The 24276-nt window shown below is 41.1% G+C and overlaps 1 long non-coding RNA gene across 1 annotated transcript; it reads right to left on the bottom strand.

The window, feature by feature from the left end:
• Window positions 1-15465: 15465 nt before the first annotated feature.
• LOC117532408 lies at window positions 15466-16077 on the bottom strand. The gene is made up of 2 exons (XR_004566856.1): window positions 16042-16077; window positions 15466-15821 (listed from the first exon to the last, which is right to left on the bottom strand). It is a non-coding gene; the product is annotated as an uncharacterized LOC117532408 (long non-coding RNA).
• Window positions 16078-24276: the final 8199 nt, after the last annotated feature.

Below are 24276 nucleotides of genomic sequence, written 5' to 3'. Positions count from 1 at the left end.
GTGTTTGTGTGCTTGTTAGCTTAGCCTGTTATGTAGCTTATTAGCCAGCTAAGGACGTAACCCTTTATACATATATAGCCTACAGTTTAGTTTATGATTCAGCCTTGGGTAAGACTTTTATACTATATGGCTATGACGCCCATAATGCTAAACGGGAGCAAATGTTAAAAGGGGTGGGCCGCCGGAGTCCACGCCGCCGAAGCTAACGGGGCTGCAGGGTGCTAGCTCGCTAGCGCGTCCCGGCGGCCGTAGCTAGCACCCTGGGGCTCCGTTAGCTTCGGCCAGCGGCGGAGTCCGGCGTTATAACTGGAGATCAAGGAATGCATCGTAACGCGGACTTGGTTCGCCTGCAGCCCGCTGTAGTATTAGCTAAATAAATGATGTTGAGCAAGGCTTATTAAGCTGAACACCGCCACAATTATTCTGCTATGTATCGGTACTTATTTTATTTTATTAACGTGTGAATGACAAGCATTAAGAATAATACCAAATAGCTAATTATCTTGCAGATTGTCTCGTTTGATTATGAATGTAACATTTATATAGTGGAACTACACTGTTTTATCAAAACCAAAGTGCCACGCAGTGACTTGGTATGCATGTATTTCAGCAGGAAATGTGCAACCTAGATGACATTTACCAACACAGACTATATAGAAATATTTGTAAAAGTTGTTCATGCGTTACTAAGTGAATATGGCATTAACCCTCCTGTTGTCTTCGGGTCAAGTCTGACCGATTTACTACTTTCATCAATCATGTTTTACATTCGATTGATACTGAGAGCATGTTAGCTTAGCTTCTTAGCCTGAGCTAGGACTCGAACGTCACGCTCGTTGGCAGCAGGTCCCGCCCTGTCCCGCCTCTTTGCCCTTATTTGGAGAAGGCGGGAGTTAGACTCTGACGACACCGTCGAGCCGTTAGTGGCCGACTCCGCCTACTAAGGGCTTCACGGCAACTCTGCAGAATCCTATGGGTGACGTCACGGACCCTACGTCCATTTATATATACAGTCTATGGTACCGTCCCATGGCTCTTATTTCTGCCGGAGGACCGAGGATCGAGGAGCGAGGAGCGATCATGGAGGAGCGATAACCGAGGAATCACCAGACCATCCTCCGATGAAATCCTCAGAGACTCACCACGCCCCCTTACTGTGTATCGCTCACTGATTGGACGAGGCAGTGCATGCACTGATCTGATGTTTCTTGACATGAGAGCAATACCCCAGCGGAGTGAAGAAAATACATGAACCTCGGTTAGGATGCCCTAGAGTTCTGTATTGCTTTTTTGTAAATAGTATTGCTTTTTTGTAAATAGTTGCTTACCCTAACCCTTTTTTGTAAATAGTATTGCTTTTTTATAAATAGTTGCTTTTTTGTAAATAGTTGTTTGTCAATATTTGTAAAATATTGACAAACAACCCCCCCCCCCCCCCCACCACAATTGTTGTTCGCACAATTATGCTTCTGTTTTTCACTTTTTGGTGTCCATCCACTGTATTGGTAAGCAACCATTTGTTTTGGCCAAAATGTGTTATTCACACTCCTGACTCCAGTTTGATGTGCTGCATTCTCCTCTGAGTGGTCCTGATTTCAGGCAGAGGTCATGGCTTGGAAGGTTTTATATTCTGTAGTGTCTCAACAGAACCTAATATGAATTGCTTTATTGTCTCGTCGCTGGATCACCTCCCCCTGGCAAAGTGGCCTCGTTATTGTTGACAAACCTGTTTTTGTTGCTGGTTCAACAGGAGCTTCTGTAAATAGTTTTGTAAATAGTTTGAATATTTATCATAGTAATCATTTTTAGTCTCCCACTCTCTCAATTTAATTTATCGTTTCTTTGCCCCACCATATGTTTTGTTGTCCAAGGGCACTAATTTGGTCTGTGTTGAAGATTGTTTTACACTTTAGATTAATCAAAATTGTGTTTTTTGGCTGAATTAATCTTTTTCTGTTGAACCCTAACCCTCTTTGTTCTCCTTCTCATTCATTTTACTTTGTTTTGTTCTAACACACATCCCACATCACATCACTTTTTCCATACACTGTTCTTAATACTTGTTCACACATTTGTTCGTCCCTTTTACTTTGTTCTTCCTGTTGTTCTTGTTCAAACATATATATAAATTGTTCATCCACTGTTGTGGTAAAATGATATTCATAGTCTTAACATGATCATGCTACCCATGCTAACATGAACACAAACGTTTCCCTCCAAAAATGTAAAACGTGTCTAAGTAATAGGCTACCAAGCTTTCCGTTGTCACCCTGCCTCTCCAAATGCAAAACTGTCAATAAAAAGTATGCAATAATGCAATTACAGCTGAAAAAGTACTTGGGTGTGTGTGTTTTTTTTATATATATATTTACCATTCAATAACGCAATCGCTGCTGTCTGTCTGTCCCATAGAAGAACATGACAGCGCAGCGCAACTATACTACGGACGTGACTGCCCTGGCAGTGACAGCAACATAGCCTGCTTGTGCTACCACACTTTCCCCTCAAAATATCGTTAAATAACGAAACTTATAAATAGTGCCAATCCATACAAAGTGTAACCACATCATGTAAATATGAAAGCAATCTTTAAAAAATAACAGCGTTGGTTTAATCTATGACTATTTTGACCATGTTTGTGCTGTTTTTGCCATAGAGAAGCATTGCAACGGAAGTGCGTTTTGAACTATCCCGGCATACATAAACCACGTGACCGGCTGGCGGCGACATCAAAGAGTGTCGTAAATCTTATCTCTCTAGGGCTCTGGTCCCAACTATAGAGTGGCGAAGTCACGCCCATCTACTTCCGGTCCATGGGACCCTGGAAGCGGAAAATTATACATTGAAGTCAATGGAGAGAGAAAAGTTATCTTTTGATCCCGTTTGAATTGTGCCACGAATGACACATATGATGTTTGTCAATCTTAAACAATCATTTCCATGTAAAAAAATTCACAGTTTGTCGTAAAACTGTTGAAATATAAGACTATGAAAAATACGCAACTAGAAAGACTACAAATTCCATTCTGGGTCGCGTAAGTAATGCTCCAAGACTGGTTGCGACTCGCAATTAAAGCAAAGAAGAAGAAGAAGAAGATCTCATAACTGATTTATTCCCTCCAATAAATATAAGAGATTGCTCCAATAAATTCACTTTTATAAGACGCCTATGTGCTTTGTACCAGGTTGGAATCACAAAAGTGATCATACCACTTGCTCGTTCTATCGCTTCCCGTCTGATGAAAGGACCAGGAGTCGTTGGACCAAACATATCAGGTAATATACACATGTTTTGCATGGAACATAGTCAAGTTAGCTACCTAGCTAGTAGCGAGCACGTTAGTTAGCATTACATTACTTAGCCTTGTCATTTGTATTAGCCTTAAGGCAAGGCAAAGCAAAGCAAGGCAAGGCAAGTTTATTTATATAGCACCTTTCAACACAAGGCAATTCAAAGTGCTTTACAAAAAACGAAAGACATTAAGAAAATGGCATTTAAAATCAGTCATTAAAAATAAAAGATAATAAAAGAAACATTAAAAGATAAAAGTTACAGTGCAGTTTAAGATGTGAATAGTTCAATTAAAAGCAGCGGCAAAAAGAAAAGTCTTTAGTCTGGATTTAAAAGTAGTCAGATTTGCAGCGGACCTGCAGGTTTCTGGGAGTTTGTTCCAGATATTTGGAGCATAATAACTAAACGCTGCTTTACCATGTTTAGTTTTGACTCTGGGGACAGAAAGCTGACCAGTCCCTGAAGACCTGAGAGATCTGGATGGTTCATAATTTAGCAGGAGGTCAGAAATGTATTTTGGGCCTAAACCATTCAGTGCTTTATAAACCAGCAGCAGTATTTTGAAATCTATTCTTTGACACACAGGAAGCCAGTGTAAAGACTTAAGAACAGGAGTGATGTGATCCACTTTCTTAGTGTTAGTGAGGACTCGAGCAGCAGCGTTCTGAATTAGCTGCAGCTTTCTAATAGATTTTTTAGTGAGATCTGCAAAGACACCATTACAGTAGTCCAGTCTACTGAAGATAAAAGCATGGACAAGTTTTTCCAAATCCTGCAGTGACATTAGTCTTTTAATCCTAGATATATTCTTTAGGTCAGGGCTGGGGAACCTCCGGCCCCCGGGCCGGATACGGCCCGCGAGACCATTTGGTGTGGCCCTCGAGGTAATTTATAAACACACGCAAAAAAGAAAAAAATTAAAGAAATCTAGATCGCAAAATAATTAAACAAGTGAGTGCCTGTTTTTCCTGGCCAAGGTCAGGGTCCTTGAACACAACACAAGCCTAACGTGTCATCACGTGGTATATGTCTCGTCTGACAGGGGTGTAGTTCTGACGGGGAGCACCAGAACGCAGCTCCGCTCCGGCACTTCCAAAAATTGCAGTACCCATAAGGAGCCGTACACATGCTGCAGTTTTTGCGTGGCTGTGTTTTAGTTGTAAGCCCAGTGGCGATCTGTTCATCTACTGTCATACTGATCATACAGTCAATAACTTTGTTGTTATTAGCATCTGGTTAGCTAGCTATGCTAACGAATATAAGAAGCCTTTTCTACAACCAGTGAGGTACAGGCACATCTTTATATGATCATTATAGTTATAAAAAAATAAGAGAATAAAGTAAACAGGTATAAAATACTATATGACAGTACAAAAAAGTTGTTATTAATAAACAAGAATACAGTTTGAAAGGGGAGTGATTTGTAAAATATCCATAAAGAAAAAGAAAAATCTGTTTACAGTTGTGTTTCATCTGGGTGTTCAGAGATGTATCCATAGATCTCCTAATGTTGCTCTCAAAGTATACCAGATTGATGCTTTTAACTTCAACATTTAAAAACAAATCTTCCCGGGCGAGCATGCCCCCGGATCCCCCTAGAGGAGGTGAGGTCCCCCCCACTTAAATCATGTTCACATGGATAGGAAACTAAATACATTTGCACACATCTTGTGTCCATATCTTTCTGTTTGGGTGGTCATGCCACAACCGTGCATGTGCATGTGCATGCATGCGTGAGTCATGGCAAGATATCTGGATTAAGAGGTTGCTTTTTCTTTGCACAGCATGAAAGAAAGGCCAAATGAATGGGCTGTGATTTTAGTTTTTTTAAGCAGAGGTCAATCATTTTTACGGCCCTCTGAGGATGTTGAAAACATTGAAATGGCCCTTGAGAGGAAAAAGGTTCCCCACCCCTGCTTTAGGTGATAGTAGGCTGATTTAGTAACTGTTTTAATGTGACTGTTGAAACTCAGGTCAGAGTCCATGACTACACCTAGATTTCTGGCTTTATCTGTTGTTTTGAACATTGCAGGCTGAAGCTCAGCGCTAACTTTTATACATTCTGCCTTGGCTCCAAAAACCATTACCTCAGTTTTATCTTTGTTTAATTGGAGAAAGTTCTGACACATCCAGTCATTGATTTGTTCAATGCACTTACTCAGTGTTTGAATTGGAGCATAGTCTCCTGGTGAAATTGTTACGTAAATTTGTGTGTCATCCACATAGCTATGGTAACTTATTTTGTTGTTTTTCATTATCTGAGCCAGTGGTAACATGTAGATGTTAAAGAGAAGAGGCCCCAAGATGGAGCCTTGAGGTACCCCACATGTCATATTTGTCAACTCAGATATGTATTTACCTATAGAAACAAAGTTTTTTCTGTCCTTTAAGTAGGATTCAAACCAATTTAGAACTGTTTCCGAAAGTCCCACCCAGTTTTCTAGTCGGTCGAGTAATATGTTGTGGTCAACAGTGTCAAACGCAGCACTGAGATCTAATAATACTGAAGCATCTAGATTATTCTTTTTTAGGACCGGTTTAATGACTGCAGTTTTCAGGGCCTGTGGAAAAATACCTGAGTGAAGAGATTTGTTTACTATATGAAGTAGATCTGAAGCCATGCAACGAAAAACATCTTTGAAAAATCCTGTTGGAATAATATCAAGGCAGCAGGAGGAGGATTTCAGAAGTTGAATAATGTCCCCCCAGTAAGATGAACCAAGCAAAGTTGACATACTCAACATACAGCTGTGCTCTTAAGTTTACATGAAGAATTTGTGAAATATTGGTAATAACAGGTTTAAATGATTATTAGTAATTAATTATATAATTTTCTCATTGTAGACGAGCAGATGAGAAAAGCAGAATATGCAGCTGCCATTTTCCACATGGAAAAGAGAAAGGGAGCTTAGCTGTTTTCAAACTGGTTCATGTATCACTTAGTTTACTGAACCGTGATGAATGAAAGAAATTAGTGAGGTAGTGGTTTACTGAAGTTACAAAGACATTCATATATGAGTAACAGGTCAGTGTAAACACAAGCTTCTGTCAATTATGGATCATTCAAACTATATACAAATATGTAATAAAGTTCTAAAACAAGTATTCGGTATATTCCTTGATAGCTTTTGGAGAAGGTTGTTTTTAAGTTTACTAAAATCTATCGTTTCAACTGTTTCACTTTATAAAAAGGGAACAGGTGAGTAGAGCATCATTGAGTTTCTTATTCTGTCAGTAAATTATCCAAATGAAATGTTTTTCATTATTTTAGTCAACCCTAAACAAATTGATTGTACCTTTTAATAATGACCTTACATGGAGGAGATTTCCATGCCATGCAGGGTCTTTGGGGATGATGATCGCCTCCTTCGTAGTCCACACAACAAAGTAGCAGAGACTCCGGTCTGTGATGTGCAGCTGTCCTTGGACCTGGTGCCAGTATGGGTGATTCTCCTTGAGAATATATGACCCACCCTCCTCACGGAGACAGAAGGATGGTAACTGGACTGCCTCCGCGATGGTCATGTTCCTCTGGCTGTGTGGACACTTCACCTCCAGCAGGGCAGATGGCTGCACAAGTCCATCGGGTGATGCTCCCAAAACACCCGACTCACTCACAAAGAGACCAGACTCGAACACTGTCACCCGATAGGCCTGCACAAAAGCCTTCACCCCTTCAGCCTCGTTTACAACCCCCCAGTTGACAGCCATGACTCCGTCCAAGTTGTACCCCCCAAGCACCCTCTTCATGAGGGATGCGCATGGAGTGGATGAAAGTCCCGACTGCAGCACAGCACCAAAATGGCTAGCTGTCAACCTGCCCTGTCTGTGTAACTGCCACTGAGGATTTGTCCGCTGTCCTACGGTGGCTGTCTGGATGGCAGCTTGCTGGTCTCTGCTCAGTTGCATTGAGGCAAGAATTGCCTCAAGCCCCCGACCCCCATGCTCCTTCACCAGCTCCGGCACGGTGACAATGGCCTGATGTTGAGGCTCTGGCTCAGGTGACAAAAGCCATGCCATGCCACACTGTGTGCCCCTCAGTGCAGACCTGAACCAGTCTACATCCTCAGTGGCGATGTCTCTGGCCAGTGGGTTGTATGTCTCCTCTCGCTGTTGGTAAAGTTGAGACACTGGCTGGACTACTTTTGAAGTGCCAGGCTTCCTCCACTGGCACTCAACATCTGTGGAGCTGATCTGCCACATGGCAAATATTGCCAATGCTGCAGCGTGGCTGCATTTGTACATCCCCCGTGCACAATCACAGACAGCGCTCTGCATCGCACCCATCGTCTCCCATACAGATCTGTAAAAATAAAGTAAGTACCATTTGTAATGGCAATTTCCTTCTTCTATGTCCTAGATATTTTTGCCGTTACTTTCACAGAAGGGCTGAAGAGTGATCCAGACGCAGACACATACAGATGATTTCCGGTCCTTTGTTGAAGTTTATAATGTTGTTTATTCAGCTTTACATACCAGGGTTAATTGTACAGTTTCTAATTGTTGTGATGAGCATCTGCCGGGCTGGTGGAATCGGTATGCTCTCTTCCTCCTGTGTCCACACCTCTCCTGTCACCTATGACCTCCTTATATACACCCGGTGCAGCTAAACCCCGCCACCCAGTGTTCATAAATAATATTGCACTATACATATAACTCAAATAAACTGACACACCAACAACACCCACAAAATGGCTCCTACACACCGGCCCCTAATTGGCTTTAGTATGAAAACAAAAACAATTACCAATAAATAATAAAGGAGCTATACAAATGGTGTGTATGTGTTAGCATGTAATTCTTAAAGAATTTTTTGTTTATTTTCTTCTCCCTTATTTTAAGGGTCATCAGTCTTTGCTGTTCTTTATGTCTCAGCTTCCTGGAGCAGACATATCTTCGTTATTGGTCTCACTAAGATGTTGCTCTTAGTTTGAAGTCGACCTTGTGCGTCTGGTTTTGTCTCCAGTGGAATCACTGTATTCCAGTTTTGTCCGCCGTGATGGCTTCCTGCTGGGGGGTTAAAATACCACCTTATCCCTCGCTGAAGCATAGCACTCTGAATTCTGTCTTGATTCAAACCATTGAGTGCTTCTCTTAGCTCTCTATTTGCACCAACACAATTTGTGCCATTGTCTGATCTTAAAGAGGAAACTTGACCTCGCCGACAAATAAATCGTCGTAGTGCATGGATGCAGGAGTCTGTTAAGTGCGTATGCAACTTCAAGATGTACTGCTCTGCTTGCCATGCAAGTGAAGATTACGCCATATATTTTGACAAGACTTCGTCCTCTCTTGATCTCAATAGGACCGAAGTAGTCTACTCCTGTATTTGTGAAGGGAGGTGTATCTGGTAGAATCCTTTCCAAGGGCAAGTCTACCATTTTCTGTTCTCCAAGTTTTCCACGATGCCGTTTACACACAGTACAGTTTGATATAATCTTTCTTGCCGCAGAGTTAGCTTTGATTATCCAGTACTTTTTACGGAGTCGAGACAGCATCTGATTCCTTCCTCCATGTCCAAGGTCTTCATGAATATCTCGTAACAATAGTGTGGATATGTGAAGATCCTTTGAGAGAATGATCGGATGTTTGGGCTCTTCAGGCATTGCTAGTCGTTTCAAGCGACCAGTCTCAGAAGTCCATGATCCAATATTGGATCCAGTTTGTACAAGCAACTGCTTCCTTTCACATTATGTTTACCAGCTTCTAGTAAAGAGAGTTCTTCTTTGAACCAAGAGTGTCGTTTTTACTTTAAGAAGCCAGGCTACAGCAGTCTTCAGTTTTCTCCATGATGAGAAGTGGTTTATCAGAGAGTTTGTGGGGCTCAATGAATCTTTGACAATGACGTTCATTGTGATGTCCTGCTTGATTTCTGGATCATTGCCAGAGATATCTGAATCCACATGAGAGTTTGGCCATTCTCTGTCTGGCTTGGAGAGAAACTCAGGTCCCTTGATCCATCTCCTACAGTTTAAGAATTGGTCTGCCTTTAGTCCTCTAGAGGCTTCATCTGCAGGATTTTCCTTTGTTCCAATATACCTCCATTGTGATACATCCGTGGCATCCCTTACAAGAGAGATCCTGTTTGCTACAAATGTTTGAAAGCGTTTGGTTTCCTTTTTTATGTATTTATCAGTCCAGAAGACGGATTGGTCCAGTTGCAGCTGTAATTCTTTCTTCAGCATTGTGTTGATTTTGACAGCCAGGACTGCTGCTGTAAGCTCCATTCTGGGAATTGTAACTTGTTTCAATGGTGACACTCTGGATTTTCCTGTTATGAATGAAACATGCACTTCTTTGTTATCATTCTCCAGTCTTAGATATGAAACAGTGCCGTAGCCGCTTTCACTAGCATCAGAAAAGTGGTGCAGATGTGCATGTCTGACTTGACCAAAGCTTGTTGGCTTCATGCACCGGTCCACTTGAAACTCTGCCATCTTATTGATGTCTGCTAGCCATCCTGACCAGTGCTGAACTAAAGCTTGTGGTATGTTTTCATCCCATCCAAGTTTCTTCCTACAAAGCTCCTGCATGATCAGTTTGGCTGGTAGGGTGAATGGTGCCAGAAATCCCAAGGGGGCGTATATAGAGCCGACAACAGACAAGAAGCCACGTCTTGTACTTGAACACATCCGTTTCAACACACCAGTGCAATCCCAGTGCTCTTTCCATTGGTAGCTTGTCCCTATCCAAGTCCAAATCCTTGGTCTCTTTGGTTCTGCTTTGTTGTGGAATGGATGCTAATACAGCACGGCTGTTGCTGATCCACTTTGACAGCATAAATCCTCCATTTCGACAGAGAGCAATCAGGTCTCCTACCATTTTCACTGCTTCTGGCTCAGAGGGCATGGATTTTAGGCAATCGTCCACATAGAAGTTATTTTTAACTGTGTCTACCACATCTGCTGTAAAGTTATTTTTGTTGTCCTCAGCAGTCTTTCTCAATGTGAAGTTTGCACAACTGGGTGATGATACTGCTCCAAAAAGATGTACCTTCATCCGGTATTCAGCAAGATCCTGTTGCACATCACCGTTGGGCCACCACAGGAATCGCAGATAGTCAATATGCCCCTTTGACACCTTAACCTGATGAAACATTGCTTTGATGTCAGCCATTAAGGCAACTGGTTCTTGTCTAAATCTGATAAGGACTCCGATGAGTGAGTTTGTTAGATGTGGACCCTGAAGCAGTTGGCAGTTAAGTGATGTTCCTTTGAAGACAGCACCACAGTCAAAGACCACCCTTAATGTTCCTTTCTTCGAGTGATATACCCCATGGTGAGGTATATACCAGCGCTTGTTATCACTTGGCTTCAGCTGGTTTACTGGTACCATTTCAGCATAATAGTTGTTGATCATTTCCGTTAGAAAGGAAGTGTATTCATCGTGAAATTTCTCATTTTCTCCAAACTTGCGTTTCAGACTTTGGATACGCTGTTCAGCGATGCATCGGTTATTTGGCATGCTGGGATTTTCTTGTCTAAATGGTAAGTCTAGGCAGTAGTGTCCATCTGTGGTTTTTGCAGAGTGATTCATAATGTTCAGGAATTGTTTGTCTTCTCTGGACATTTCCTCTGTTTCCTTACTTGTATTTTCATTGAAGTCATGATTGTATTGTTTGACCAATAGCTCCTCTAGGTGTACAATGGATATCCGATTGACAGCAGCAGCAGGGTGGCCATTAGCATCTCTGCTGTCGTTGCTTCCTTTTAGGGGACCATAGAAGACCAGTGTTGTGCTAGTTACTGAAAACCAGTAACTAGTTACCATTACTAGTTACTTCATTTCAAAAGTAACTCAGTTACTTTACTAGTTACTTACACAAAAAGTAATAGGTTACTGTGAAAAGTAACGTTTTCGTTACTTACAAAAATGGCTCCCATTAATGCCCTTATAGCCAGGGCTGCACATAACTGATGCGCAGGTGCGCATGCGCACCTCCGCCAAAAAATGAGCACCGGGTCATTTGAAAAAAGGCGCATTTGCGTACCAACATTGAGAGAGAAAGAGGAGAGAGAGAAGAGACAGAAGGGAGAAGAGAAAAGAGAGGAGAGAGAGAAAGATATTTGCGAGTTGCATATGAACTCAGGGTCGGCTCCGTAGCACTGGCCAGAGCCATATAATAGAAGAGTTATGACATCTCCGTTCACTCCAATGGACCACTTTTTTACAGCAATGGCGGATCGTGGAGCCTCTCAATCGTTCCCCGGAAGTTAGCGCCAAGGCTAGCAGAGCTGTGGAGTTGCAGCATAATAGACCGTTCGTGACGGACTTTTAAAGGTAAGAAGAAGTTTAAAGATGTATATTGCGGATATTATCAGTACATCTGATTCAATTGAACATGTGTATTAAAGGATGTCAGTGGATTATCCCTAAATTAGTAGATTTAGGGAACGTTTACAGATAACAGATCAAGCTAGGATACCGAAGCAAGTTAGCAACACACGTTGAACAGCCTTTTATTTGTAAATTCCGTTCTCTTAATGTCTATTTGGTCCAACGTTGTTGAATTAGAGAAGAGGGGCTTCTAAACGGGATTGTATGCAGGGGTGGAGGGAGTTAAATATTAGATACATATAACTTTGGTGCGTGTAAGAGTGAGTGTTTTTAGCAGAGCCATATTGTGTCCTTGTGATTATGTTGATTATTACCTGTGTGTATAATGTTGCAGCTCAGCTGATTTTGGATTGATGGCAAAGGGAGAGGAACTTAAGTGAGAGTGAACACACAAGGTAAGTTTAATACTACTGTTTTATATAAGTAAGCATACTAAACATGTATTATATCACTGTATTATATAAGTAATCTTGTTAGTAACCTACTGTATGGCAGGTGGAGGGGCAGTGATGTTACAGGTGGAGGAGCAAAACTGCAAGACTGCAAACTCACAAGACAGAGAAATCAAAGTTTGTTCTCCAGAGATGAGGTTGATTTCACTTCAATTTTTTCATATTTTCTAAAGATGTGGAAATGGCATAAAAAAAAAACTTGAGAGCTGTAACCAAGACAACTGTAATAACATGAGTAGACAGCCACCAAGGTTTTTCAAGTCCCTCTCTTACTCCATTTTGCCAACCCAAACTTCCAGGTACATGACGGGACACCTTGCTTGTTTTTGTTTTCCCCCAATCTGGCAGGTGGAGGGCAGTGATCCCTTCCCTTCTTCCCTCAATCTTTGAGACTAATGTAAGTAGAAGACATGGCACTGTAAATGTTCGAACATTTAAAATATTATACCACTTAGAAATATTACTTTTGTTACTAAGAGTTCATACTTAATATACCTGTGTCACCTTTCACACTATCGCTGTGATCATGAGCTATGGGCTTTGTAGATACAGGTCCCGGGGTGAAGGGGCCCTTCTCTTTTTGACCACAGGGCGATGCACGAAGATGGTGGGTATAGCTTCTGCTCTCAGCCTTGCCCTTTTTTGTCTTGACAAACTGGTCTGCATCAAAATGTGCCTGCGGAGTGACTTGAGGTTACTTCACACACAGAACAACTCAGTTTTGTCTGCCCACATTCCATAGTGGTTGAATACACAGTATTAGGAAACACTTTATACTTACTGGACATGTTATACTCATTACATACTGTATATAAAATATGACCAAGAATGTGAGACAACTTTATAGAAATTCATATCACATATGTTACTGATGCCATTTGTCATACTTTGTTAAACTCACAAATAATAAAGTTCCATAACTTCAGTTGGGAACAAAGACCACACCTTATCTCCCCAAGGCAATTTCCCATTCAATAGGTGTGCATAACCCTTTCTCCTGTCTGTTACTCCCTCTTTCAGCACAAGAACCAGAGGGGGATTCAATGGAGCCTGAATACCTGCACTGAGACCCTCACCCTGCACCCTGAGTCTCAACTCTCAGTGTTTTTCAAGCCTTTCCCTGTTTTTTGTATTAAACAAAACATTAAGCTTTCCCAATGGTGTGGTTTCGTTTTGTGAAAAAGTGCAAATGCAGTGTTTGTATATAAATCACATATTTTTTTGCTGTTGGTCGTGAAATTGCTCCTGCTTCCTCCGCTCTGTGTCAGTGGGGAAGCTGTACATTCATACTCCTTTCTCTGAGCGATTGGAGCATCCCCAGGCAGCACAGCAAACCATGGTGGCGACTAGGAGGCAGCACAGCAAACCAGGACAACAAGGAGGAAAAGGCACAGACAAACTGCATGATATGCTATTCAATGTTTATTGAATTCCATGTATTTGCAATGGATGTTCCTAAAACAACACATTTAACATCATCATCATGCTGCTGCTGCTAGTCTTTTGATAGTCACCTGTCGGTCTCCTGTCCTTTCTGAAAGCCATAAAGATGACATTAGTCATTTAGATAACTTGTGTCCTCAATTACCATGGGATTACTGAAACTACCATGAATTTAAGAAAATGGTAGACATTAATCTAATCTGAATTTTAAAGCATTACTTTAGATCCCCTCCCTCTAAATATATCAATAAACATTAGAAAGTTATGCTCCTGACTACCATACAAGTTTAAGAAGATAATATTGGTTTTAAAGAATTCAAAGCTATAAATAAACAGCAACAGGCTCTTTAACCAAGGCACTGTTAGCCTAACATGTAAACTAGTTGTTCACACTAATCCTAATATTATCACTTAATATTAGCAAATTCTATTTTATTTTTTAAAACATATTGATGTAAATACATACACATATCGATTTGTTGTATAAATATTGCAAATCAAAACCTTTATTCACTAATAATTACCAAAACTCGTAGTTCTATCTCCTGTTATCAATGCATTCACATTGCCCGCCATGAACTTCCGGGGAACGATCCTCTTCTACATGAACCACGTGACGATAACCGTTTTTGGACTTCCGTTGTCGTAACTCTTCTATTATATGGCTCTGGCACTGGCGTAATAGATGTTCTCCTAGGGCGCCAGATCCGGGCAGGCGCTGCGCTGTCAGCTCTGGGAGGGAAAAACAATTTTTTGACCGTTGGGGTTCATCCTAATTTTCGGCCTTGATGTAACAACATTCATAATTAAGTAAATGTAACACCCTTTTCACCCCGGTTACACGTTTCATTTGCCCTGTATGATGGGCGCTGTAAGTGATGAAAATGGGGGATGTTGGCTTATCTGGCACCCGCAGCTCACAGCCAAAGTGCGAGTAAGCGAGGGATCGAGGGAGGGTGCACCGGTTCCGGCGCTGTTGTTATTAGCATCTGGTGCTAGCTGCTCTAACGGATATAAGAAGAAGATGTTTCTACAATAATGTGGAGGGAGAGTCCTCTCCAGTCAGACTGAGGCTGATAACTACAGCTCAGTGAGGTAAAGGACTGTGGAGTGTTTAGATAGTTCCCTTTAGTCTAAGTTGTCTCAGTGGGTCTCAAACGTTTTGATCACAATTTATGTAAACACATATTTTCAAGGCACTCCTTTATAATTATTGGGATAAACAGGTTTGAAATCATTCCAATGCATACTATAGGACAGTAAACCAAAAATATCCTTTAAAACTGGAAAGATAACAAAAAATGCATAAATATATAAATGTTAAGGTAAAATAAGATATGAACAACAACAATAAAATAAGTTACATTAATTTTTTATTGGCTATGGTAGGTTATTGGTTATGTTCACATACTTCTGTGATTACATCCACTTGTCTAAGATGACAACAGAGACTTTCGACCCAAAACCAGCTGTTGACTTGTGGATGCAAGCAGCTAATCGCAGACTCAACCAGAGAGGAAGTTGTAGGCCTACATCATCAGCTACCATGTCTGACAGAGAGGAAGACAGTCAGGAGGATAGTGATGACAGCTTGTAGGATTACTGGTTGTGCTAATGTTGTCTTGTGTTCACCACTGCATGTGTGTTCTGTGTTCACCTCTGCATGTGTGTTCAGTGCCGTGTGTCTGGCAAATAAAGTCAAGACCCCCTCAAAAGTTACGGTTTATTTCATTTTAAGGATGAGCACCAAGCAACATCTCCAGGTGCTCCTTTGAGAACCAGGGCAAAAAAGTTATGTGCACCCCTGCTTATAGCCTTCCTTTCAGTACTGTTATTGCATTGGAGAATACAATCTGTTGATCAACTTGACATGTGTAACCGGTCTGGTTTGACGCCACATGTGATCTCTGCGTTGTGTTATGTTGTGTAAATGAGAACGACTTCTTTCTTGCCAACCAGGATTTATTCTCTGTGCAAAACAGAATATAATAATTAAAGCAGGAAATGGCTTCATCAGCTTTCTAACTTCACACTTCTCCTCAGTGGGGCCTGAAGCTAACTCAGGAAAGTATACAGAGTTCTAAATAATACAATTAACAGATATACATCTATCCATGGTGGCAAACCAGTTTTTCCTTGTAAACCAATATACACAAATATAACCATTAATTTACACTTACATAACAAACAATACAATTTACAGTTACAAAATACAAAAAGAATACCCACATACCTGTGCAAAACAGAATATAATAATTAAAGCAGGAAATGGCTTCATCAGCTTTCTAACTTCACACCTTCAGTGGAAGAAAACACGCACATGTTAGGTTAGCATATAGCTAAACTTTAGAAAGCTCCCAAACACTGTTTGAAGCGCTGCACATTATATAAACTACAGTCACACACGGCAAAATATAGATATTAACTGCAAATAGGTTTGGCTTGTGTGAAGTGTAACATTAAACAATCTATTAACATATAAAATACAACATTTATGACACCACTCGTTCCACTTACTTCTCCTCAGTGGGGCCTGAAGCTAACTGAGGAAAGTAGCGCGAGTCTGCAGAAATGTGCCGGTGCCATGAGTACCAAAATAAAACGTACTTTTCAAAATAAAAGCATCTAAAAAATAAACTGACAGTGACAAGTTTTACAAATAAAGTATGGACAATGATTTTACTGAAATATAAACAAGTGAAGTTATACATTGGTTACACATGCATTATATGCAATCTGGATTGCATCGATATTAGCTGGCTTTCCATTTTTGTATATTCTTTCTCCAGGTAGTTGGAAAAAGTTTTCCGTCCCATATACCGTGTGCCGCCCGGACATGCTATCTAGCTCCCTGAAAGCGGGTGACTCCACTGTAGCAATAGCCTGCATGTGTTCTACAACATACCGGGCAATGGCTTTATCGACTTTTCCCTGGCTAGCAGTTCCTTGGTTAAAATCCAGCCGCTGTTGCTTAGGTGGAGTGGCGTCGGCTGAGTCTCTGTGGTCTTAGCTACTAGCTTCGTCCCAGAATGTTGTTTTTGCAGATGTTTTAAGAGATTTGAATTACTGGTTTGGGCAGTAGATCGGATCTTTGACCCGCCAAGACACAACTTACATTTAACAGAAACTTTCTTGTCTTTGTGCTCGACAAAAGTGAAATAGTGAGAATATCTCCAGGTGGAGAAACTAGACTTGAGCTCCGCCGCCGCCATGATAGTCTTGTTAGTAAACAACACAAACACAGCGCGTCTCCGCATGTGACACAGGAAGTATCGAAGTACATTTACTCATCTCTGTTCGCCTGGCTGTTGACTATATAAAAAAACTAACGGAGTAACGGTAACTGAGTTACTGAATTAAAAAAGTAATGCGTTAGAGTACTAGTTACTGCCAAAAATAATGGCGTTACAGTAACGCGTTAGTCCCAACACTGTAGAAGACCCACCCCAGTAGGGTCTTTACAGCGTACGGTCCTTCTCCTTGGCTATTGATCAGCTCCCAAGGTTCCAATACCTTAGGAGAATTTGTCCCAATGAGTAGGTCAATGCCAGAAGCAATTTCATTAATTTTGATGTCCTTTAAGTAAGGCCATTTTTCCAGATCTTCTTGTAAATGAATATTGTGTTTGGAAACAGGCATGGTTTTATGTGTGAAGACATCGGATAGTTGAAGGAAATTGTTTTCGTCCAAACCTGAGATATGATGACTAGACACCATTTTTTTCTGATTCATTGTCTTTAGGAGAATGTTAGTCCTTTGTCCTGTAAGGTTTAGCCTCCTCATTAAACTTTCTGTGCAAAAGGTAGATGAACTTCCATGGTCCAGAAATGCATAAGTTTGTAACACTTTGTCCCCTTTGTGGCTCTTTACTTGTACTGGTACAATGGAGAAGATGGAGTTTTCATCACCGGCCCCAATGTGCCCACATGTTTGAGGTGAGATGGTACAATTACTTTCCATTGGCTTCCCATTCTGTTTTGTGTGTTCTGCTTCCTCTCTTTTGCCTTTTTGTTCAAAGTGGAGTATTTCAGGATGATTGCACACATAACATGTCAAACGACTGTGGCAGTGTTTGCTCATGTGTCCTATTTTTAGGCATCCAAAACACACCCCTTTTCCTTTCAAGAAGTCAATTTTTTCTCTATGTGTTTTCTTCAGGATGTGTGGACACTGCTCCAATGAGTGACCACTTCTTCTGCAGAACAAACACAAATGTAGGGAGTTGGTGGTTGATGGAGGTATTTTCATTCCATTCGTTGTTGCATGTTCTAGCACTGGTGTTCTTGGGCAGGTAATAATTGTTGCAAAACTACTTCCTCTTAGGCTTGGTTTTCCCTTTGAAAAGGTAGAGATAACAGTTTTGATAGCTGCAGTTGGCTTATCATCCTGGATGCTTCCAAACAGAGGATCTGACAGTATCTTCACTTGCCTTTCTATAAAGTTGACAAGGTCAGGAAATATAGCTCGATGCCCACGCTCTTCCTGTAGCTGACATGCTCTATTCCTCCACTTGTCTCTGAGTTTGTAGGGTAGTTTCTGAAGTATGTGTTTCATGTTTGAAACAACATTCATTTCATCCATATAGGTGAGATGTTCCATTGCATTGCAACAACCTCTTAGGAACAAAGAGAAGGCTTGCAGTGCTTTCACATCTTCGGCTTTGATCATTGTCCAGGTAAATGCTTTGTTCATGTATGCAGTGGCGATCTTGTGTTCATTACCAAAGTGCTCTTTAAGCAGCTGTTTTGCCCTTTGATAACCTTGAGCTGGAGGCAGATGTTGGCAACTAGGTCCTTTGGTTGGGCTCTAGTGTATTGCTCTAGGTCAGGGGTGCCCAACCAGTCGATCGCGATCGACCGGAGATTCCCAGTCGATCGCGAGATGTGTCTAAAAATAGAACAACAATATTCGGTTTTATCGTTAATGTCCCGTAACATAATCTTCCTGTGCCAGAATAATGCACTTGAACGCATCAAAGCTTTGTGATTGGCCAGCGTGACCCCATGTGTCGGGGCGTGGCTGGTGAGCAGTGGGCAGTGCACTAGTTCGCTAACGTTGTCCGTGTCAACAGGAGTGACAGTCCGCACACGCACACACACAAGACCGCAATTATGGCAGAAGCAAAACATATATAATTTTCACTCCGAGTGGGAGGATGATTATTTTTGTATCTATTCCAATTCAAAGTCCATCTGTCTCATCTGCAATGCGAGCGTGGCTTTATCGAAGAAGGGTCATTTAGGAGCGGCATTTCAAAACAGTGCACAAACGCTACGAGACGGAATTCCCTCCTAATTCTGCCCTACGCTCCAAAAGGGGAGGGGCCTGAAAGGACAGCTAAATGCACAGCAGTCCATTTTCACCAGGCCCAACAACAAGAGCAAGGCTGCTACCATAGCATCTTATCGTGTCAGTCACGTTCTTGCGAAACACAAGTCTTTCAAAGAAGCATTCCTGGAGGCTGCCGATGCGTAATAAAAACAACAGTAGCATTTCAACAGGTTTTTGATATGATAAAAACTCAAGTTAGATACCGTTATTAATCAGCTGTAAGTTTGAGTTTGTTTGAACTTATTCATTATAATTATTGTACAAAATGGTATAAGAATGCAAACTTAAATTGATTATAGTCTATTATCAATTCAGGTTAAGAAACTAGTGTTGCTTGCATCCTATTTTAAAAAAAGGCATTTATTTTTATAATCTACTAAAATGCAACAAAAAAGGGTTTGATTCTATTAATTTTGTCTTTTTTATTGCACTTTGGCAGCAGATTCCTGTGTAGCTTCAGATCTGAGTTGTCTTATTAGTAAGCCTAATTTATACTTTTGTAGCAACACTATTTTTATATAATGGCAAAGAAAGGGTTCAGACAGAGTCTTTTCTTTTTCCCTGTGTCATATGTGGCAGCACTGTTCAATGTTTCTTGAAAACATTACCCACTGTAGTGTGACGTGTGAATAAACTCCAACACTGTTGTGTAACTTCAGTTAAATACTTGTATGTGTGTAGATTAGAAAGAGGTAAGATAAAGGATCTGCAGTATTTTATGAAGTATTAATCGTACAAAGGTCAGTTTTATACAAGTAGAAGTGTGTATTTACCTGGTAGTAGGCGGTCAGTAATGGCTACGCCTCTCTATTTGGACTGGTAGATCTCGGCAGACTGGCAATTTTAAAAGTAGCTCTCGGTTCAAAAAAGGTTGGGCACCCCTGCTCTAGGTAATGCAGGCAGTCACTTTCATCATTAGTTTGCAGCTCTACTCCTCTTTCAAATGCACGGATGAAGGCTTCAAACTGCAATAAGTCACCATCATAAACAGGAATGTCTCTTGGAGGTAAAGTAGAAGTGAGATGTTGTTGAGCCAGCATAGCAGTGATGTCATTTTGCCTCTGGATTAGGTTATAGATGTCACCTTGATTACCATTGTTGATTACAGGTGGTGTGATGTCAACATGTCCCTGCACATGTGTCTGTATACTTTGTCTGGGAATAGAGGTTTGGGCTTGATGAGGCAAGAATTCAGATGCATGTAGGTTAAATCTTGCTGTAGGGTTTCTGAAGTAAGAGCTCATCCCATCTGATGCTCTAGAGCAGTGGTTCCCAAACTTTTTGTGCCCAAGGCACACCAAAGGACAAGTAAAAATCTCAAGGCACACCTATTGTGCAAAATAGCCCTTATAACACGTGTTATCACTCATATCATGTAAAATATCTGTAAATGTGCATAATTATTTACTAATGCCAAATAAAATGTGACAAAGACAACTATATTACTCATGAAATATTTCAGAAATTATTTTTTTTATTTTTGGTGGCACTGAGGAGAGGGCCACTCGCAAGTCCTGTTCAACAGAGAGCCGTGAGTCCCGTGACCTCCTGTTGTTCTTCATGTAAATCAGAGTAGAGAACGCCAACTCCAGAGATGGGGTTACTATTTTTTTTTAAATATATTACATATTACTTTAAAAAAAGTAATATATTACACTACTTCGTTACTATCTACATAAAGTAACTCGTTACTTTACTCGCCGAGCACGTACGAACTTGCGCATGCCTGAGTAGCAATAACTCTCCTTACCAGCAGGCGGCGGCAGTGTGTATTTGTCATTCAAAACCGGCAACAACCGGAAAACAGAGAAGAAGAACAGACGACATGATATAAACAAACAACAAATAGCTGTGCGGGAGCTTCACCGTAGCATGTGTTCTTTGCAGGAGCTTGTTGAGGTTTGACGTGGTGTTTACAGCAGTGGATAACAGCTTCTGGCCTGGACACAGTTTGCACCTCACCGTCACATTCCTGTCTATTCTTCGGACGAACTCAAAGTAATGGGCATACCTCCACCCCTCGAAAGTTATCGCTGACTCAGCCATGTTTATGCAGCACTGCACGTGGAGATGTGGACGCGCAAGTCGCGCAGATTACGTACATATAAACCTACAAAGTACTGATATTATAGTAAATAAAAAAAATATTATTTTTGTGTAGTTATATATTGCAATAATAACGTATGGTTGTCACAAAATCCCACGGCACACCCGGACTTGCCTCACGGCACACCGTTTGGGAACCACTGCTCTAGAGGTGTGTCTTGATCCCATGCTGAGCACGTTTAGCCTGGCATTGGCTTCTGCCAGTTTAGTTTGTATATCCAATTGTTCCTTTTTCCGTTTAACCTGTTCTTCCAACTGTTGTTTCTGGTGTTTTAATTGTTCCCCTTGTACATCAAGCTCATGTTGACTGTTCAGTGCTGCCGCCCTTTCGATTAAGGCCGCCCTTTCTGCCTGGGCTTTAATTTGAGCAGAAGAGGTAGATGATGCGTGTGATGAACCAGTTTTGTGTCTTGACTGAGGGTGTGATGCCTTTGAAACGCTGTCATCAGGTCCGATGTCATCTGAGCTGACACTTTGTTCTATGGCACTTCCCACAATAGAGTGTGTAATTGCCTGTCCACTCTCAGATAACCACACATTTGCATCTTGTATAAATCCATCAAATATATGCATCTTTTCTTGCAGCCACTGCTTTTGCTTTCCCATTTCTTCTTCAGGCAGTTGAAGGTCGGTTAATGATTTGTGATTTGCTTTTAATTCATCACACAACTTCATAAATTCAACCAGTTTCAACTGTATTTCCTTTGCATTGTCTTTTGAGCTCATAAGCTCTTTCAGTACTTCCATTAACTTCTTTACTTGTTTGTAGCTGAAGTTTCTTGCTTTTTGACAGTTTGCAATAAACAATTCCAATCCTTTGGCAGTGTGAGTGATAATCCTTTTTTCCCTCACAGATTGCAGTCCAACAGCGCCATCTTGTGACGTGACGTCAGATGTCACAGACATGATTAATGTTCACTGTCCCTTCAAGTTTCGTTTTCAGGAATTGTCCGTTAGCTGACAGCGCGCTGTTTCAAACAGCTGACAACGTTGCAGCATTACATCCATTTACTAAGCGTCCAATACAGCTTAATATCTCCAATACAATCTACTTATCATGCTGCACGGTGCACATACCCGGCCGCTTTCCCAGTCTTGCTCTCAGCCTCTTCGGTCCTCGCAGGTGGGAACAATCTCCAGCTGATTGTGGCGTGTGCAGCTGATCCGTGATGACGATGTCGATTGTGCATTAATCCAATTGTTTGTTTCCGTTGAAAACTATCCTTAATCCAATTTGAAGTGATTCTTATTGTCCAGTTTCACTCAAAGAGTGCGATTCCACCTAATGTAATGGCAATTTCCTTCTCCTATGTCCTAGATATTTTTGCCGTTACTTTCACAGAAGGGCTGAAGAGTGATCCAGACGCACACACATACAGATGATTTCCGGTCCTTTGTTGAAGTTTATAATGTTGTTTATTCAGCTTTACATACTGGGTTAATTGTACAGTTTCTAATTGTTGTGATGAGCATCTGCCGGGCTGGTGGAATCGGTATGCTCTCTTCCTCCTGTGTCCACACCTCTCCTGTCACCTATGACCTCCTTATATACACCCGGTGCAGCTAAACCCCACCACCCAGTGTTCATAAATAATATTGCTCTATACATATAACTCAAATAAACGGACACACCAACAACACCCACAAAATGGCTCCTACACCATTTGTTAGCATGCTATAATAGATTGAATGAGCAATAATACAAGGATGGTCCGGATCTGGGGGTGGGAGGGTTTATTTTTCCATAGTTTTGTCCTCTTGTCTGATTGTTGTTATTGTTTGTTTTTTCTGTATTTTTTGTAATTTGTGTTGTATTGGTTGTGATTGTACATTGTATTTTTCTAAATGTGTATGAATACATTTTTGAAAAACATTTGATCAACAAAAAAAAAGGATTTGGTCAGGATCTAGACTCGGTGTGTAGTTTATTAATTAATCAATGCTACATTAGGAAAACACATACCAATGTACCAGAGGGAGTCACACACAGCTGTGCCTAGATAACCAAACAAATTGACAAGATAACCAAAATCCTTGAATCTACACACAGCAAATAAACTCAAATGACACAACGAGATGTAAAAGGAGATCACACATACAGTATAGTCGATATAAAACTGGCTGCTTCAATCTGAAGAGCAACTAAAACAAAACACGGGAGTGTATCTTGTTCTTGTGAACACTAATGTTATCCACAGCATACACAGAGACCACGAAGTTCTTAAGGAGAAAACTAGTTGCTAAAACAAAACACGTTAGTGTACCTTGTTAGCTAGCTGACATTAACGTTAAACATTGCACTCATATTACTCACCGAAACCTTGTAAAGCCGGTCCCGCTGCTCTTACATAACCGACTAACTCCCCTTTCGTGTATGTACAGCTCTCAACATGCCCAGACTTGTAATGATTTTCACCTCGTTTGATACTTTTCGCCTCATTCTGAAAGAAACAGGTGACATTTGCTAACGTGACGGCCGTCTTTGTGATGGTGACGCGTATTGTGCGAGACCAGAGACCTGTAGTTCACTGTCACTGTTGGTTTCACACAAACAAATGTGTAACTTCACAGTTTTACGACACATTTTTATTTGTTTGACTTGCAAAATGTTCTTTTAAATTGACAAACATCATATGTGTCATTCGTGGCACAATTCAAACGGGATCAAAAGATAACTTTTCTCTCTCCATTGACTTGAATGTATAATTTTCCGCTTCCGGGGTCCCATGGAGGCTCCCGGAAGGGGAGGGACTTCGCCTCTCTATTGCGTGGGATGCTACGGATACAGTAGCAATAAAGCCAGTTCACTGCACTGAGTATGACTTTTCCACATACGAACACAACTCGTCCCGTCATGCACGCCGTACACACACACTTATATGGAAGGGGTGGTCTATCCCCCCAACAACAGTGCATTACATAACTGTGCACATCTTATACTTATTTGATAACTACTATATCCCTTGGTTAATTGAACACGCAACAATATTATTAACTAGTGTCCTACTCTACCTTATTAAAATATTGATATACGAAATATTTGTATTGGAACAGTTTTAGACGTAGGGGCCCCCCCCCGCAAAATCCGCCTATGAGTGTAAGTATACCTACTTTTTATAGTTCAGATGTAAAAAGAAAAATATTGTACTTATTATCTGGGGCCTCATTTATAACGCTGTGCGTAGGATTCACGTGGGAAGGTTGCTTCCGTAGTAGAAATCCAAAAAATAGGTACAGAAATCTTCCGACATTTTCCGATTCACCAAACATTGCGTACCGGCGAGGAAAGTGCGTACAGCACTTCCTACGCCGGTT

This window comes from Gymnodraco acuticeps, unplaced genomic scaffold (genome assembly GCF_902827175.1).
Source record: "Gymnodraco acuticeps unplaced genomic scaffold, fGymAcu1.1, whole genome shotgun sequence".
Classification (NCBI taxonomy): domain Eukaryota; kingdom Metazoa; phylum Chordata; class Actinopteri; order Perciformes; family Bathydraconidae; genus Gymnodraco; species Gymnodraco acuticeps.
This window is presented reverse-complemented; position numbering and strand designations above follow the sequence as displayed.